At 41.2% G+C, this 18,971-nt stretch overlaps 1 pseudogene; it reads left to right on the plus strand.

Annotated features, from left to right (window-relative positions):
• The window catches only part of LOC107825196 (caffeoylshikimate esterase-like), a 50,743-nt pseudogene extending 34,624 nt beyond the window's left edge, over positions 1–16,119 (plus strand).
• The last annotated feature ends 2,852 nt before the right edge of the window (positions 16,120–18,971 follow it).

Below are 18,971 nucleotides of genomic sequence, written 5' to 3' on the forward strand. Positions count from 1 at the left end.
AAGAATAAAACGGGATTCAAGAAAAACAAAAGTGAAAAAGGTGTGGAAAAAGTAGAAAAAGGAGAAATGCTTTGAATTGCATAAGAAAGAGTGACAATGTGTCTCTCTAACCCCTTGAAAAGAAGTGGAATACTCAAAGAGTCAAAGAGAATTGTGCCAGAATGAGTCAAAAGAAGTGCTTAAGGGAAGATGGAACCCATATAGACCAACAACTTTCCCTACCCTGAACCAAAAGCCTTCACATTGACTCCATAAAAGCCCTATATGATCTTGAGTTGGATGACGCTCGCATTAGTGGATACTTACATGAGGGTCAATCATATGGTACTTAGAGCCGGACTTATGACCTTTCCTTGAGAGAGACGAGTGACTTCCCATTAACCTTGGTTTGTGTGCTTATACTCTAAAAAGGCGAGGTTTGCTTAGGGAGAGTTGAGGATGTGTGAGTTTGGGGTCCACAGCGACCAAAGTAATTGAGAGAGTTCTTTAATGTAATGAGTCAATTCTTGATGCTCTTGTGTCACACTTGATCCATAGTTTTTCAAAGTTTAAATTCTGTTAATGATCCATTCGTATTGAGGGCAATTATTAGTCCCAATTGATGCTCGTTGAGGTTACTTTAGAACAGCTGGAATTACTTGGATTTTCCATTTAGGGGTGGGTCTTATTTTGTTTGCTTGAGGACAAGCAAAGGTTTAAGTTTGGGGGAGTTGATAAGTTAGGATTTTAACATGTTTTATGCCCCTACTTGCCTATGCTTTGATTATATATTGTTACAAAATAGTCCTAAAAGGCTCACAAGTGGTGCTTGATCGTAGGTTTGATCGACAAAGTGACGAAATATCAAAGATCGGCTCAAAAAAGAGTGAAACCTGCTCAAGTATCAAAGACCAAGAAATTTAAGAAAAGAAGGCCTAGTGCGGACCGCGCAAAATGGAATGCGGCCGCACTAGGTGGTTCAGAAAGTTGGTGAATCAGGCTAGAAGAAGCGCGGCCGCGGTACACATCTCGCGGACCGCGGTGAAGGCTCCGCGACCACACTACTCTTTTGTGCGTCCGAGGTCATGAGATTCAGAGAGATGAAGTTTTCAAAGCCAGTGCCATGCGGTCCGCGGTCGTGGTTGCACGGACCACGCCAGCTCCCTCCGCGGCCGCGCCGTTTTATGCAGTCCGCGGAATCCAAGTTCAGAGAAGCAGAAGTAAGCCCAGTGCAGCCGCGGTCCATTTAATGCGGCCCGCACTAACCTCGCAAGGGTATTTTTGTCCAGTTTTTCTAGCCTAGTATAAAATAGAACATTTTACCATTTTTTAGGTAATCAGATACATCAGTACAAAGCTACGCTCGTGAGAACGTATTTTGTAGCTATTTTTGGCACTTTTGCTTTACATTTACGAGAAATTCTTGCAATTTAATTTTAGCAATTAATTAATATGCTTAGTTCTTCATCTATTTATTCAATTTCTTTATCTAGCATGAGTAGCTAAACCCATTAGCTAGTGTTGTGGCTCAACCCTAGTGTGGGTAATTGATCGATGTTGCCATCTAGTGTTAGATTGACTATGGGTGTTTGCTATTTGGGTTGATTTTATGTTTTAATCTAGAATTGGTGATTGCAAACACTGATTCAAGCTTTTTGGGTTTAACTCTTCTTGAGAAAGAGAGTCTATAACCCTAAAATTGACCCAACAAGGAATTAGAGTGGACTCATGAGAAATGATAGTCTCAATTAACAGGTTAAACCTCGAGAGAGTAATTACCCTACTTGAACCCTAGTTGCTTGGTCTAATTTACCTACCCATTTGGTCTCGAGAAAGTCAATTGGGCAAAGTCACTTTCTCTACCGAGAGGTGTGAGAGTGGGTAAAATTGTGCAACGGTTATAGCATAAGCCCCAATTATGTCAATCGAACCTTAGTAACATCTACCCGTTAATTAGCCACCTAGGTAGTGTCACAACCCTAGTGCCCTTCATTCCATTAGATACAACTTAGCAATATTCTCGTAGCATAATTTAGTGTTAATCAATAGTTTTACAAAAATAGTTATAATTTGAAAACCCAAAAATGTTTGAAGTGACATTAGGAGTACAAACACATCTCTAGGATAGACAGACAATCCAACTCCACTACTAGCTCCCTGAGGAATTCGATCCCGACCTTCATATCGGGTAAAAGTTATTGCGACCCGCTCTTCCTACCTTAGTGTAGTGTTGAGTTGGCAGCGATCAAGCACAAACACCGACTCGAAAGAGCGATAGATAATCCTTCAAGATGACAATCTAGGTCAGATTGCTACATAAAATAGAAGTTATAACCAATGTCTATGCAAAACCCACGTCTCACATGTAACAATGGGTTTGGCACGACATATGTATGTTTAAAATAGGATCGCGATTGTCCGTCATTGCCACAACCCTATTTGACGTGTCTACCTTATATACTAACCCGTATTCCCACCCCTTGGGAAGGGACGACAGCTTGTTGTGTGGTCTTTTGAAAGAGAGGGCACATCTTGCCCTATTTTCCCTTGTTGTTTGTGCAAATCGGACGAGGTCGAATGGGGACTCGATTTCAACACTTCAGCGAGCGAGGTGGGCCCAACCCGTGAGAAGCCTAGACCCTATTAACAATGAAGCCGAGCACAGCCGCCAAATCTAAAACCACTATTCGAGCACTAGGCGGAGAGAGTAACCCTACAACGTCGCTCCTTCTTTCACTAGCTTGTTGGGTCGAGGTAACAGACAATTTCAGTTTGATTTATCTTCACTCTTTTGTTGGATCAAACAGGAACGCGAGCACTCGCATAGGTAAGCGAGCGAGGGACCAACGCCTCCAAAACACCCCCGGAGATGGTTCCGTAGCATATAGCCCCACAAGTAATGACCAAGCAAAACCCCCCAAACCGCAGGATATCACGAATAACGAAAATGGCTCGGTACAGAACAACTATAAAAAAACTACAACGAAAGCGAAATTAAGCAAACTGGGACTCACCCAGGAAGCGTGCAGTATTCTCCAATAAAAGCGAAATTAAGCAAACTGGGACTCACCCAGGAAGCGTGCAGTATTCTCCAATAAAAGCGAAATTAAGCAAACTGGGACTCACCTAGGAAGCACGTAGTATTCTCCAATGAAACCAAAATTAAGCAAACTGGGACTCACTCAGGAAACGCACAGTATTCTCCAATGAAAGCAAAATAAAGCAAATCGGGAGTCACCCAAGGAACGCCCAGTATTCTCTAGTAAAAACAAAGCTGAGCACACCGGGGCTCACCCTGACGCACACATAAATAGCACAACGATGCATAAAGTTCTCCAAAAATATACATAACAATGAGACAACGGGTTACCATTTCGACCTTGCTCGAAATAACACCCCTATGGTCAATGGCCGTTATCAAAAGAAGGGTTCGACCTCGGTCGAACTTACAACGAGTTACCACTTCAACCTTGCTCGAAATAACATCCCTATGGCCAACGGCTCTCGTCAATAGAAGGATTCGACCTCGCTCAAACTTACAATGGGTTACCATTTCGACCTTTCTCGAAATAACACCTTGACTGTCACGACCCAAACCGAAGGGCTACGACGGGTACCCGAATCCTACCTGTCAAACACCCCTAATAATGCAAATACGCTATAGACCTGATTAACATCCGCTGAATTGCAGGAATAACATATATGAGGGATACCTGTCCCAAAGACATATATACATATACGTACGGATTACAGTGGGCGAGCCGACAAGGCCGCGATAGATGACTATATACCCAAAACTGAAAGTCGGTAAGGCCACACACTAACCAACTATACATAACTGTCTATAGACCTCTAATAGAAATACAACGATACAAAAACAGGATTGAGCCACGTCACACACACACACACACACACACACACACACACACACACACATATATATATATACAAGCATATCGTACCAAAATCAAAAGCAGCTCCGGATCAAGCGGAGCACGCCAACTCTCGCTGATCAAGGATCCTAAGAAGGGGGACCATCAGCTTGCCTACCTGCACCTGCGGGCATGAAATGCAGGCCCCATGAAATAGGGCGTCAGTACGAAAAATGTACTGAGTATGTAAGGCATGAAAATCAACACATAAAAGACATAGATAAAACATGGAAATAAGAAATCCATCTATAAATCTAAATATCTTAGTAAATTTTGAAACATTTATAATGTCATGCACGTGCATATAAATGTCGTGTCATGTATAGGTATAGGTGTACATAATATCATCAAGCCTCTGAGGGTATCCCATCATATCGTCTCGGCCACTGTGGGCAATATCATCAACATATACCAACTGATTAGGTAGTAGTGCGTATATGAAGTCGTAACCTTTTTCCCATATCACATATACAGTCGTCTGATCATGGGTTAATGTACATGCATAAATGAATAAAATGCATGAAAATATGTTAAAAATCTCAGTATCTTTTCGGATAAACTTTATCAACTGTGTATTATTTTAAGACCCATGAACAGAAGATATAATAATATGTCACATGGGGAATCAAGAACACAGAGACCCCTAGTATTTCTATGAATAAAGTCATTTATGAAAATTGTGTGTTTTATCGTTTCTTCCGTATAACTTGGATCAAGCCAAAAAGATAGAAGGGATAGCCTTAATATACCTGAGTCGATTAGCTTGATAAAGATTACACCATACTCCGTTAATATTGCAAAATCTCACGTTAATTTGAAAGCTTGGGCACAACTTATAGGTTATATAATATGCATTTGCATTTTAGAAAAGTTGAACGTGCTTTTTATGCAAAAGAATCTTGCTGGACTATTTAATTTGAAACATAATTTCCTAGAATTTGATGGACTCCTTCAAAAGAGGGGTAATGAATGAATTTTAATTTTCTTAGATTGTTATCTTTAGTTTAGGTGGGTCCCCCATTGAAAGATTAGTGTCACCTTAAGGTGTGACACCTTACTCATTCTTATTATTAGTCATATAGGGAGCTTAGGAAGTTTTCCACGTTGGGGGGGGAGAATTTAATTATTCTCCACTAATTTATTAATTAACTAGGTAATATCTCGTTACCCGATAATTAATCAATTACCCGCATAATTAAGAATTATCTCAAATTACCTAAAAATACAACTCATTTTTACTATACTTTATACATCATACTATCACGGTCATATGGTACCTTGTATGATACTAGTCCATAAATATCGATTATTATCGCTCGACCCGTATTTTATCCAAAATCGACAACCTTCAACGAAAGTCATTTTCTTAATTTGTGTACCCTTTTAGACTTCATGACACTTACTTATCGCTTGTTATAAATAGCATAAATATGTTAACCTCGAGATAATCTCATCCCCGAGTCTACGTCGATTAGCTAAAGACGAACCTTTAACGTACGAAAACGCGAGATGTAACATCCTTCCCCCCCTAGAAATATTCGTCCTCGAATGTTTTAACCCCCTGGGATCTATATAACTTTGGCAGAGTCGCCTTTGTAACAATACTACTACCAATGCTTCCTGTAGAAACTCAATAATTTAATGCCATATGGGACCACCATTATCAATAACGATAATGGCCTCACACGACCAATGATAATAACTAACACAAGAATCTGTACACATACCTTAAGGTTGTGATGTCTCTATCGAACCCTTCTCTGGAGGAGGAAATAAGTAGGGATATCTAGACTTCATGTCTTCCTCGGCCTCCCAAGTCATTTCTTCCACATTGTTGTTTCTCCAAAGTACTTTTACCGAAGCTACGTCTTTAGTTCTCAATCTCCGAACCTGCCTGTCTAGTATAGCAATGGGAGTTTCTTCATATGATAGCTGCTCTGTGACCTGAACGTCGTCAACTGACACAATTATGGAAGGATTTTCGATACATTTACGGAGCATAGATACATGAAAGACTAGATGTACAGACTCCAAGTCCGAAGGCAAGTCTAACTCATATGCTACCTAGCCTACCTTGCGTATGATCCTATATGGTCCAATGTACCGAGGGATAAGTTTTCCTTTCTTACCGAACCTCATAACATCTTTCATCGATGATACCTTTAGGAATACCCAATCATCAACCTAAAATTCCAAGTCTCGCCATCGATTATCCGCATAAGACTTCTGACGGCTTTGAGCTGTTAATAGCTTTTCCTGTATAAGCTTAATTTTCTTGATTGCCTATTGTACCAATTCTGGTCCTACTAACGTAGTTTCCCCAACATCGAACCACCCTATAGGCAACCTACACTTCCATCCGTAAAGAGATTCGTATGGAGCCATCTGAATACTGGAATGGTAGATATTATATATGCAAATTCAATAAGCGGCAGATGATCATCCCAGCTACCTTTGAAGTCTATCACACAAGCCCGTAACATATCCTCAAGTGTCTAAATAGTACGCTCAGCCTGTCCGTCGGTATAGGGATGAAATGTTGTACTAAGACTTACCTGAGTCCCTAATCCTTTTTGGAAGGACCTCCAAAAGTTAGCTGTAAATTGAGCTCCTCTATCCGAGATAATAGATACAGGGACACCATGCAGTCGTACTATCTCCTTAATATAAAGCCTTGCATAATCCTCTACAGAATATGTAGTCCTAACGGGCAGAAAATGGACCGACTTTGTAAGCCTATCAACAATCACCCATATCAAATCGAACTTATGCTGGGTACGAGGTAAGCCTATGATGAAATCTATATTGATTATTTCCCATTTCCAAGTCAGAATCTTCATAGCCTGCAATAATCCACCGGGTTTTTGATGCTCAATCTTAACCTGCTGATAGTTAGGACACTAAGCAACAAACCCTGCTATATCCTTTTTCATTCCATCCCACCAGTATACTTCCCTGATATTATGATACATCTTTGTCACTCCGGGATGGATAGAATAACGAGAATAGTGAGTATCTCCCATAACCTGCTGATGCAACCCTATAACATTAGGGACACATAATCGTCCTTGATATTTGAGGACCTTGTAATTTCAAATAATGTCTTCTCCTTCTGAGGGGTGGTATCCCTATAACGAACTAACACGGGATCCTCATATTGGTATTTCTTTACTTCAGTTACTAAAGAGGATGTTGCCGTATCCTGAGTAGTAATTCCAATATTACCTAAGTCTAGCAACCGAACTCCAAGACTGCCTAGCTGATGAATCTCATGGGCTATTCCCCTCTTCTCTGGCTGTAAATATGACAGGCTACCCATCGATCTATGGTTGAGGGCATCGACTACCACATTCAGCTCCAACCATCTTCTTTGACGTAAATTCAATTCCTTTTGCTTGAAGATATACTGGAGGCTATTGTAGATATCAACATGAATGCCATAAAAGTAGTGCCTCCACATCTTTAGTGCATGAATCACTGTGGGTAGCTCTAAATCGTGGGTCGGGTAATTCTTCTCATGCTTTCTCAGTTGTCTAGAAGCATAAACTACAACCTTACCATGTTGCATCAGTACACAACCCAACCCAACGCCCGAAGCATCACAATAGATCACATAACCATCTGTCCCTTCTGGGAGCATTAGAACCGGTGCAAAAGTTAATATGTCCTTTAATGCGTAGAAACTCCGTTCGTAAGCATCGGTCCATTGAAACTTTGCTCCCTTCTGAGTCAACTTTGTCAAAGGTGTTGAAGGGAAGAAAATCCCTCTACAAATCTCCTGTAATAACCTACCAAACCGAGAAAGCTACGAATCTTCGTCGGTGTCATGGGTCTAGGCCAAGTCTTTACTGCCTCAATCTTTTGTGTATCCACCCGGATGCCTTCACCCGAAATGATATGCCCAAGGAAAGCTACAAAGTTCAACCAGAATTCACTTTTAGAGAATTTTGCATACAACTTTCCTTTTTGTAGAACTCTAAGCATAGTACGTAGATGATCTGCATGCTCAGCCTCTAAACGAGAATACACCAATATATCATCGATAAAAACAATTATGAACAAATTTAAAAAGGGCTTGAACACACGGTTCATCAAATCCATGAATACTGTTGGGGCATTAGTCAAACCTAACTACATAACATGAAACTCAAAGTGCCGTATCTGGTCCTGAATGTTGTCTTCGGAATATCTTCCTCCTTAACCCTTACCTGATGGTACCCGGACCTCAAGTCTATCTTTGAAAAACACTTGGCACCTTGCAACTAATCAAATAAATTATCAATCCTCAGGAGCGGGTACTTATTCTTGATTGTCACTTTATTCAACTGTCTATAATCAATACACATCCGTAAGAAACCATCTTTCTTCCTCACAAATAACACAGGTGCCACCCACGGTGATGTACTAGGCCTGATAAAGCTTTTTTCAAGCAAGTCCTTTAGTTGTTCCTTTAACTCTTTCAGCTCAGTGGGGGCCATTCTATAGGGAGGAATGGATATGGATGAGTATCCGGTAGTAGGTCAATAGCAAACTTAATTTTTCGCTCTGGCGGAAAACTTGGAAGCTCATTGGGAAACTCATTAACCACAGGGATGGACTGAATGGTTGGTGACTCTACTTTCACATACTAAACCTAAACTAAGTAATAAATACAGCCCTTTCTAATCATCTTCCTTGCCTTGAGATAGGAAATAAATCTTCCTCTCGACAATGTTGTATTACCTTTCCACTCCAAAACAGGCTCCTCTGGAAATGGAAAATGGACTATCTTTGGTCTACAATCAACGTTGGCATGACAATAAGCCAACCAATCCATACCCATTATAACATCAAATTCTACCATATCCAACTCGATTAGGTCAGCTACGGTAGCTCGACTATGAACTAATATTATACAACCCCTATATACTCGCTTAGCTATCACTGAGTCCCAACAAATGTAGATACCTCAAAAGGTTTAACCAATTCAGGTTTTATTCCAAACTTACTAGCCACCAATGGAGTAACATATGATAAAGTGGAACCTGGGTCAATTAATGCATATACATCATATGAGGAGACTAATAATATACCTGTAACAACATCAAGCGATGACTCCTGGTTCTGTCGTCCTGCCAATGCATAAATGCGGTTCTGAGGAACGTTGAGCTAGATGCTCTGCCTTTGCCTCTACCGCAACTCACTGGTGCTTGTGAACCTTTCCCAAGGGGCGTACTGATGATAACGAACCAGCTACAAATCCTGTTGGCTGAGCTATGCTTGTATCACCCCTCGCCGGACAATCCCTCATAACGTGGCCCGGATAACCACAAGTATAACAAACATACAGTCCCATACGGTACTTCCTGACATGCTTCTTACCACACTGAGCACATCGTGGCATGGGCGGCCTCATCTGACTTGACTCTTCCCTATATTGAGAACCTGAGGCCCTAAAATTCTGACCAGACCCTGAATATGTGGAACAATCAATTCTCTTGCCGCCAAACTGAGGGGGTGCGCTAGCCAATGGATGGGCTTGATACCTCAGGTATTGTTGCCTCTGACCACCTCGAAACTCACCAGAAGGACCCGAAGACCTCGCTCTCTTATTCTGGGCCCTATCATGCTCACGATCCATCTTCTGCTTCTGCTTCTGATTACGCTCCTCTACACCCTGAACATACGCCTGAATATGAGAAATATCCATGTCCGTCTGAGTGAGACCGACATACAATCGTTAAGCAAGTACAACTCTAATCCCATCACGAATCGGTGAACCCGATCCTCCATCTTAGATACAATAGTGGGAGCATACCTATCCAATGAATCAAATTAAAGACTATACTCCCGAACACTCATGTTACCCTGTCGAAGGGTCAAAAACCTATCAACTCAGGCCCGTATAAGTTCTGGTGGCAGATAATGATGAAGAAAAGCTTCTGTAAAATCCTGCCATACTGCTGGAGGGGCATCCTCACCTCTGGACAATTCCCAAGACTCGTACCAAATAACTGCAATATCTCAGAGTTTATAAGAAGCTAGCTCCATTGACTCAGTCGCAATGGCCTTCATTACCCTTAACGTCCTCTACACTCTATCAATAAATACCTGAGGGTCCTCATTTGGATCTGCTCCAGTGAATACCGGAAGGTCTAAATTAAAGAAGTCACGAACTCTCGCACTGACGGACCTATCTACATGACCAATACCTACCTCCTGACACCGAGCCTGCATGGCTACTAATCGGGTTAATAGTTGAATAGCATCTCTCATCTCCTGACCCGGTACATCTGGCTGAGGAGTTGGACGTATAGGGGCGGGCGTTGGAGCTGGTGCCCCTCAGAGCTCTTCTGGAAAGGGCGCGGTATGTGAAGTCTGAGATGGAATCTCACTATGAGACTCTCCTCGAGCCCTGGTAACTCGTGGCACTCAACTAGTAGTCTCGCCAGCCATGGACTTTCCCTTCTGGGTAGTTGTAGTCTTCGGAGGCATCGCTAAAAACGTAACATATTATTAGGAACATGAATTCTTATCTCGCACGATCTAAGATAAACAGAGAGGATAACATCCTATATGTCTTGTAGCCTCATATCTATAAGTGTGGTGCACAACACACCCATAAACAAAACTCTAATAGACACGGTCTGTAGAAAATCCTAGGACAGAACTGCTCTGATTCCACTTTTGTCATGACCCAAACCAAAGGGCTGCGACAGGTGCCCGAGTCCTACCTGTCAAACACCCCTAAGCATGCATCTAAGCTATAGACCTGATTAACATCCGCTGAATTACGATAATAACATACATTAAGGAAACCTGTCCAAAAGACATATATACATGTACGTGCGGATTACAGTGGGCAAGCCGACAAGGCCGCGATAGAAACCTATATACCCAAAACTGAAAGTCGGCAAGGCCACACACTAACCAACTGTACATAACTGTCTACAGACCTCTAATAGAAATACAACTGGACAAAGACGAGACTGAACCATATCATACCTATATATATAAGCATATTGTACCAAATCAAAAGCAGCTCCGGATCAAGTAGAGCACGCCAACTCTCGCTGATCAAGGATCCTAAGAAGGGGGACCGTCAGCTTGTCTACCTGCACCTACGGGCATGAAACGCAAGTCCCATGAAATAGGGCATCAGTACGAAAAATGTACTGAGTATGTAAGGCATGAAAATCAATACGTACAAGACATAGATAAAACATGAAAATAAGAAATCCATCTGTAAATCTGAATATCTTTATAAATTCTGAAACATTTATAATGTCATGCACATTCATATAAATATCGTGTCATGTATAGGTATAGGTGTACATAATATCATGTCAAACATACAACGTGTTACCATTTCGACCTTGCTCGAAATAACACCTTATGTCCACCGACCGTCGTCAAAGCAAATAGGTCACAATACAACATCACTCAGAATAACACCTTTAAAGCCACCCGCTACCATCAAATAAAATAAAGAGTTCGAACTCGTTCAAATATGAGTCAGAAATTGGCTTCGCCCAAGACGACAACTCCAAGTTCGACCTCGTTCGAACACAAGTCAGACTTCGCCCGAGATGGCAATTCCAAGTTTGACCCCACTCGAATACATATGAAAAAGTTGACTTCACCTAAGTCGATAAGTCTAAATTCAAAACCACTCGAATGCTTAAGTAGAAAGTGACTTCGTCCAAAATGACGAATCCGAATTCAACCTTGTTTGAACCAAGGATGATTCCACCTAAGTCGGAAAATCAGAAGTTAACCTTGCCCAGATCTGAAGATCCAAAGTGACTTCATTCAGACTCATGCGACGAGATCCTACTCGATCTGGGCAGGATCAGACTCCCAATCGAAAATATCAGGGACTCATCGCAAAAAAAAAGGGGAGAACCCAAAGGTCTACGCCAAAACAAAAAGATATCCAACGAACGAGGAAAAGAAAAAGAGAATCAACAGATACACAAAGGCGAACCAACTATTTTATTTAAATATACATGCGCAATAGCCGCACCTTACAAAAGGCCAAAACAAGCCCAAAAAAAGAAGACGAAGATGAACAACAAAAAGAAAAAAAAGAGTAACTTTCACTCAGCCTCATCGCCATCGTTCTCCCCATCGTTGTCTTCAGGAAACCCCTCTTCAACATCAGTGTCCTCGCCAACCTCTAGTGTTGCGGGGTCGTAGTCGCAGTTGATAGGAGCCTTGCATGCGTTCGCCCGAGCTTCTTCGAAAGCAGCTTCGAAAACACTGCCTGCCTCCCATAAACCCTTGTATATGTCTCGTTGGGCCTCAGAATGGACCCATAACTCATGCAAGTAATGAGGAACAACAGCGAAAGCAGATTCAACTTGAGCCAGTAATTACGCTTTTTTAGCCTCGAGGGTCGCGACCCGGTCTCCCAAGTTTAAAGCTTCCCGGTCAATTTTGCTGATGCGCTCTTCGAGCCTCGCCTCCCTCAGTGTGTTCGTTGATCTCTCAAACTCCTGCTCAGATCTGAGGACGCGGATAGTGTCCTCCAGCACCGCTGCTCTCGCCAAAGCCGATGCCCGAGAATTCTCGGCATTTTCCACCTCGGCCACTTTTCTCTCCAGCTCGGCTAACTTCCTCACCCATTCTGCATTCAAAGCTTTAACTTTAGTGGCATTTTGATCAAGTTCAGCTTGCAACAAAAACAACTTTGCCTGAAGATGCTCGCACTCCGGAGCGACCCCCTTTCCCAACTCAAGCTCTTAGTCCTTGGTACGGAGCAGCTCTTCGAGCTCACTACATCAGCGAATGGACTACATCAGCTCCTGATCCATTTTCTCCAACTCCTCTCCGATGGACTGGGCGTCAGTACTCGCCCTAAGCCGCTCATGCATCTCACGGAATTTGTTGCGATACTGCCGATACTTTTCAAGCATCATCAGAAAAATCTTGGCCCGAGTCTCGGCCCTGCGAGCACTCTCAATCTCCAGCATGTAAGACTGAAAATAAAGAAAAGAGTCAATAAATATCAAGGCCACAAAAGGTGGGAACAAACAAGGAAGATAAACTTACCCTTAGGCCCATCTCGGATACACCACGTGACAATTCAGTGTCGCTAACGTCTTGAAGAGCTCCGCTTTCTACGGTAGAGTATAGAAGGTCGAACTGCATCACAAAATCCGTCGTGTCTCGCAGAAGATTAAGGTCCGACAGAATTTTGAGTATTCGGGAAGGACCTCCCGCTGTTACCATAATTCGGGTAAAGCCCTCCTCAAACATCCTAACGTCGTCAAGATCAAGGTCTGATTCAGACTCGTAATCATCGACCACGATGCCCTTTCCCCTCTCTTCGACCGAAGAAGAAATACAATTCGGCCGGGATGACGAAAGGCCACCCAAGACAACACCGATAGCCTCGGGACTCCGTCTCTCCGCCACATCATTCTGTTGACCGCTCACAATGGGTCTAGCCTCTACGGCCGGGTTAGCACCACCGTCAATTTCGGGCACCGCCAAGGAAAGGTCGCCCCTCGAAGATGTTTTGACTTGAAGAGCCACTTCCAATGCCACTCGTCGTCTCTTTGATGGGGATTCTCCATTGCAAGCACGGGAATATTTGCCCGTTGAGCGGATGGTAGACACCGAAGTCTCAGATTGAGGAGTAGCCTCCCCGCACACAGCTCCGGCCGCAGGCGTGGATTGGGTAGTAGCTCTTGATGCAGGCCGGATAGTGGCCCTCGGTGCAGGCCAGGCAAGCGGCACCGGTTGACGGAATATGAGCAGAGGAGCCCTCGTCCTTTGCGCTCTCCCTGTCAACGAAGAAAAACGATCATACAACGACAAGATTAAACCATGAGGTAAAGCAAAAAGAAAAATTGCAGAGGGTCGACTCACCAGTGAGAGGCTTACGCCCATATTTCTCGTAGAAGGACGCCCATTTATGAATCCCCATTTATGGGGAAGAATTGCGTTCACCCACTCGTAGATGTCATCAACTATCGGGGGAGGTAGTCTCTCGACTGCAAAAACAAAAACAAGTCCTTAGCAATATTACCTAGAGAAAAACGATCGACGACCACCTTAAGGAGAATCGCAAAATAAACAAAGGAAAATTTACGAGTGAAGTTCCACGTCTCAGGGAAGCCTGCCGAGTCCGCCACAAGAAGCTCTGTCTGCATATACAAATAGCTTTCCGAGAAGCGGCGATTAGCCTTATCGTCCATCTTCACCACCAAACTCTTGGTTCCTCGATGGCGCATGTGGATCATCGTTCCACGAAACAATTTAGGGGCAAAAATATGAAAAATGTGCCCCAAAGTAATCCCTCGACCGGCGAGCTCCACATACTTGATGAGTATGAGGAAGAGCTTGTATGAGTACGGTGAGAGCTGAGCCGGGAACACTTCGTAGAAGTGGCAGAATTCTACCACTAGAGAGGGGAGATGAAGCGTATATCCGACAAAAAAAAGATACACATAAAATGTTCAATACCCCAGGCGGTGCAAATGTACAATGTCCGTCCCCGCTGTCGGTACCATTTCGATATGATTTGGAATTCCCCACATAGCCTTGAGCGCCGTAATCGCCGCTTCATCCATGGTGGAAGGGACACGTTCCGGTTCATCTCTGGCAGGGGTGTTAAAGTCAGTCCATAATTTCCCGAGACGGGGTAATATCTCAGCCACTGTTGAAAATCCCTCATCTTTTGTCACCTCTATTCCCTTTCCAAGAAGGAATAGATTTTCCGGTACCGGAACTTCGATGGATCTGTCAGTCTAGGAAGAAATACCAGCCATTTTTCTAGCTTGATAGAAATAAACAAGAGTGATGAAGGAATAGAGAGGATGGTCTTGTCAAATTCTGATCAAAGCAGAAGTGTGGAATACTGAAGAAGGTGGAAGTTTGCAAAATTCCTCAGGTAAATCGAAAAGTGTAACAACCAAATGGTGGGTTTCCCATATTTATAGGAACACAAATGTCCTGAGCAGGGAACCCGAGAGCCGCCAATCAAAAAGATGAAAGGGCAAAGGAAACGATACGGTGCCTGGGAAACATGCGCCATAATGACACATAACGGGCATTTATGGTACCTTGAATCGACGTGACGATCCATCTCTGAACTGGCGTAACAGTCCGATAAAGTCCTTAAAGCATCACCTCGCCACCTCGCCATGAGAACCCCGTCCTCGTATAATGACCAGATTTCTCCTAACTCTTGAATCCATAGGGTCCACCCATTGAGCTCGCCAAAAGACGACCCCAACGGGCGGAGGGACTAACTATATGTGTCAAAATCTGACCACCAGATGGTTATCATTAAAGGGAACGGTAAGAGGTCAACCCAGTAATGGTCGTGCCCACGAGGCGTAACGCCGACGGGTATCACGGTCACTGCCGAGATCAAGCCATGAGAAAGCTTACATCGCAGAACAAGTGTAATGTTTGGGCAAGTAATGAAGGATAAAGTCATGAGAAATAGCGACGGTCAAAGACCATTGGATAAAAGGGAAAATTGTTAATATATATAGAGAAGCGGGAGATCGTTAAAAGGGCATCTGAGCCCAGATCTGGCTACAATTTTTATAGTCATCACCATAGAATCAACAAGGGGGGATCTCTTAGTCATCAACAGCTTTCTCGCTTCTCCTTCTATGCTTTTACAATTATGGTGCAAACCTGTCAAAGATGTAAGCTTATCATTTACATTTGATGTATGATAATGGCCTTAAGAAATATTACTCGAGTTTGTTCTTCTTCGATTTATGTACTCAATATATTTAGATCTAGAGTTAATTATTTTAGGCTAAGATTTACCTTCTATCTCTATTAATTAGTTTAACTAAAGGGTTTAACACTTTTTTGGTTAAACAAATGCCAGACAAGAAAATGGTGGTAAAGTCAATCAGAGACCCTAAGAAACTGAAAATAATCTTACGTAATCCAAGAAGATATACAGGAAATTAAACCAAGGGTTGGAACTATGAGGGAAATTGAGAAGCAATGTAAATATGTGCAAAATAATTTTCATAAGGTAATAACTCCATTTTTGACAGTACATGGGACTTCAGATGGTGTTACATGTCCCACTGGCTCGAAAATGTTGTACAACAAAGCAAGCAGTGAGGACAAGACCCTTAAGCTCTATGATGGAATGTATCATTCTTTCATTCAAGGTGAACCTGATGAAGCTTCTAATCTTGTTTTAGCTGATATGAGGACTTGGATTGATGAGAGAGTCGAGAGATAAGGTCCTAATTAAGTGAAATAATGTGAAACAACTAATGTTAATCTTGATCTTTTGGTTCATGTATGTATGACAATATATTGGCAAAGATTTACTCATGCTTAGTGTGTTGCTTCGAACCATATAATTTTTATTAGTTAAATAATAAATTGAAGAGAGATTAAATATTAATTAATCTTAGTTAAGTGAAATTCTACATATGTGATGCATTTATCGGTATCGTATAAACAGCAAGTTTTATAGCACGGTATTTGTGAACTATATATTGGAAAACTATATCTTTTAAAGCCTTGGATAGTCACAAAAAAGGTATAATTTTATTCTTTATTCGTCTGTGATATTTTTTTTTTCTAATTAAATGCTACTTAAAACGAGAATACATATCACTTAATTATAGTTAAGTGATCAATGTATGAAAGACATTGTTTTGCACTTATTGATTTAGTAAAAACGCAATGTTCGAATATTTTTTTTTGTTTCTTATCCAATATTCGATACTCGCATTGGAGTTCGACTATATCCGGATTCACATAGTGTAGGGCCCCATTCGAGAGAAAGCGCTCCCTACCAACAATTCGCGCCGCATATGTTCGAATAGTCTTGGCAAATAACAAATTTGGTCTGTGACTCAGTTCTTATAATGAGTTCTCTTAAACTCTCTTTGGATAACAGTATGTTAAAATGCTTTTCAAAAAAATATTGTGAGAAATAGTTTGTATTTGGTTAACTAACTTGACAAGTATTTTTTAGCACATTTAATCTTTAGAAAAGCTTTTAAAAAAGTTTTAAAGTGTATTTTCCTTAAAAGTTCTTTTATAAAAAAGTACTTTTGGAAAAGTTACTTTTTCTGCTTATTAAAAATTGCTTCTACTTCAACTCAAAACATTTTTTTTTTTTTTCTCCTCTTCTCTTTCCTTATTTTTCTGCAATCATCGGCCGTCTCTTCTCTGCAATCTTCACCTTCTAAAAGGCAGAGTTGACAAGGTGTGAATACGAACACTGCCTATATTCCTTTCGTCTTTTTTTTTTAAACTTAGGCAAAATCTATGTTATAACGTCAACGAATACCTTGGTAGAGTACTCCAACACTTATATATCACTCTTTCTGTAATGGTATAACGGAGAAGGATTAGAAGTCAAAAGTAAGAATAACAAGTAAAACCTACCACTTATACTAAAGATACGGTGGTTTTCTGAAACAAGTAAAGCTTTGAAAAATGCAAGAGAAGGAAAAAAGAAAAGAATGATGGAACTTTAACTTATTGTCTGTGTGATGAGCCTTGGACAAAAGCAAGAAGAGAAGCAAATAAACTCCAAGGGTTTAGATGTGGTTTTCAGGACATAGTATTAAACCACTTTTTGGAGCATAAGAATCTTCTCTGCAATCTTCACCTTCTTCGAGAAGATTTAAGTTTTACTCTAACATTACTAAGAGAGCATTCCACATTAAGAAAAGTGAAAAGAAAATAAAAAAACATATTAAAACTCTGAAGTTTGAGCAAACATATTGTTTAACCAAAAATCTGAGTCTTTGGTCAAAGCTAGAAAGAAATTCGGGTTACTGATAATCATGAGACAAAAATAAAATATTTTTGAGAATGAAGGTAAAGCAGTAAATAGTTTTGTATTTCAGTAAGATCTCAATAATATTTCCTGTCCTTACAAATGTTGAATCTCTCCCCTTTTATAGTTGATTCTAGGAGAAGATATAATGTCTTTGTCTTAATGAGGCAATTATGAGCAATAAATGATATTTAAAAGAAACGTTACACAATTATTTCTATTTAATTCAGATTCTCTAACGTATTTGACATTTAATGTTGTATTTAAACTCTTTTACGTCATCAGATTCGTATCTTCAACTTCTTCTGATCTTTGATCTTTAAACGACTCGAATAGGTACGAGACTCGTACCTACTTTAGTAACGGTCCACACCTATGTTGCTTTCTTTTCCCCTTATCTGTTGTCGCCCGTGCCTCTTGGCTATTTATTGCGTTTTGACCTTTTGACCAGTCCACGTGTCATGACACGTCATCTTCAATATTCAGACTCAGTTTTTTTTCCAATACAGATAGTCCCTCCACTTTTCATTTATTTATCCATTAAATATTTGGGAAGTGGACCTTCACAAAAAGGGAATTTTTTGCTGTAATCAATGCTATGACAGTACTGACGCCCCAGTTATCTTTTCTATTTAATGCTCTGCACACGTGTCACCTTCCGATTGGTTTCATAATTCTGCAGCCTTTTCCAAGGTTTATTCATCCCTTATATTCACGAAGCGATAGTTGCCTTTATTATAGGCTTTCCATCATTACACTTCTTTGCTTGACCGTTGCTATTATATACATATATATCCTTTTTCCCTTTGTCCTTTTCTTCATAAACCCTTAACAGATCCTTTACTCTTTATTTCTACTCCTTTCTCCTTGAGTTCATCCTTTTCTCTGCAATGGCATCTCTGAATCCTAACCCTAAAAGAATCCCAATTCTTGATAGCTTCCCCAATGCCCCTGTAAGACATAGAAGAGGAAGAGGAGGCAAGCTTCGTAGCCTAGGATCCGTTCGTGGTGGTGCCTTTGGTTCTGTCATGCCTTCTTCTAGCTCCGGTACTATTTCTAGAGGTTCTATCACTAAGAAATCTTCCTCTAAAGGTAAAGAACTTCCTGAGCCTCTTCAAGAGCCTTTAGTTGAGGAAATAGTACCCAACGACCTATCTTTTGAGAATGATAGGAAATCTCTTCGTGAGCAAGTTGTCAATTTAGAGAAAGCTGACACTCTTCCTTCTTTAATCACTGAACCTTTGGTTTCTATTGTTCGAAAAGATTGCAACTGAAGAAATGATTTTCGTATA

Source organism: Nicotiana tabacum, chromosome 20, assembly GCF_000715075.1.
Source record: "Nicotiana tabacum cultivar K326 chromosome 20, ASM71507v2, whole genome shotgun sequence".
NCBI classification, from domain to species: domain Eukaryota; kingdom Viridiplantae; phylum Streptophyta; class Magnoliopsida; order Solanales; family Solanaceae; genus Nicotiana; species Nicotiana tabacum.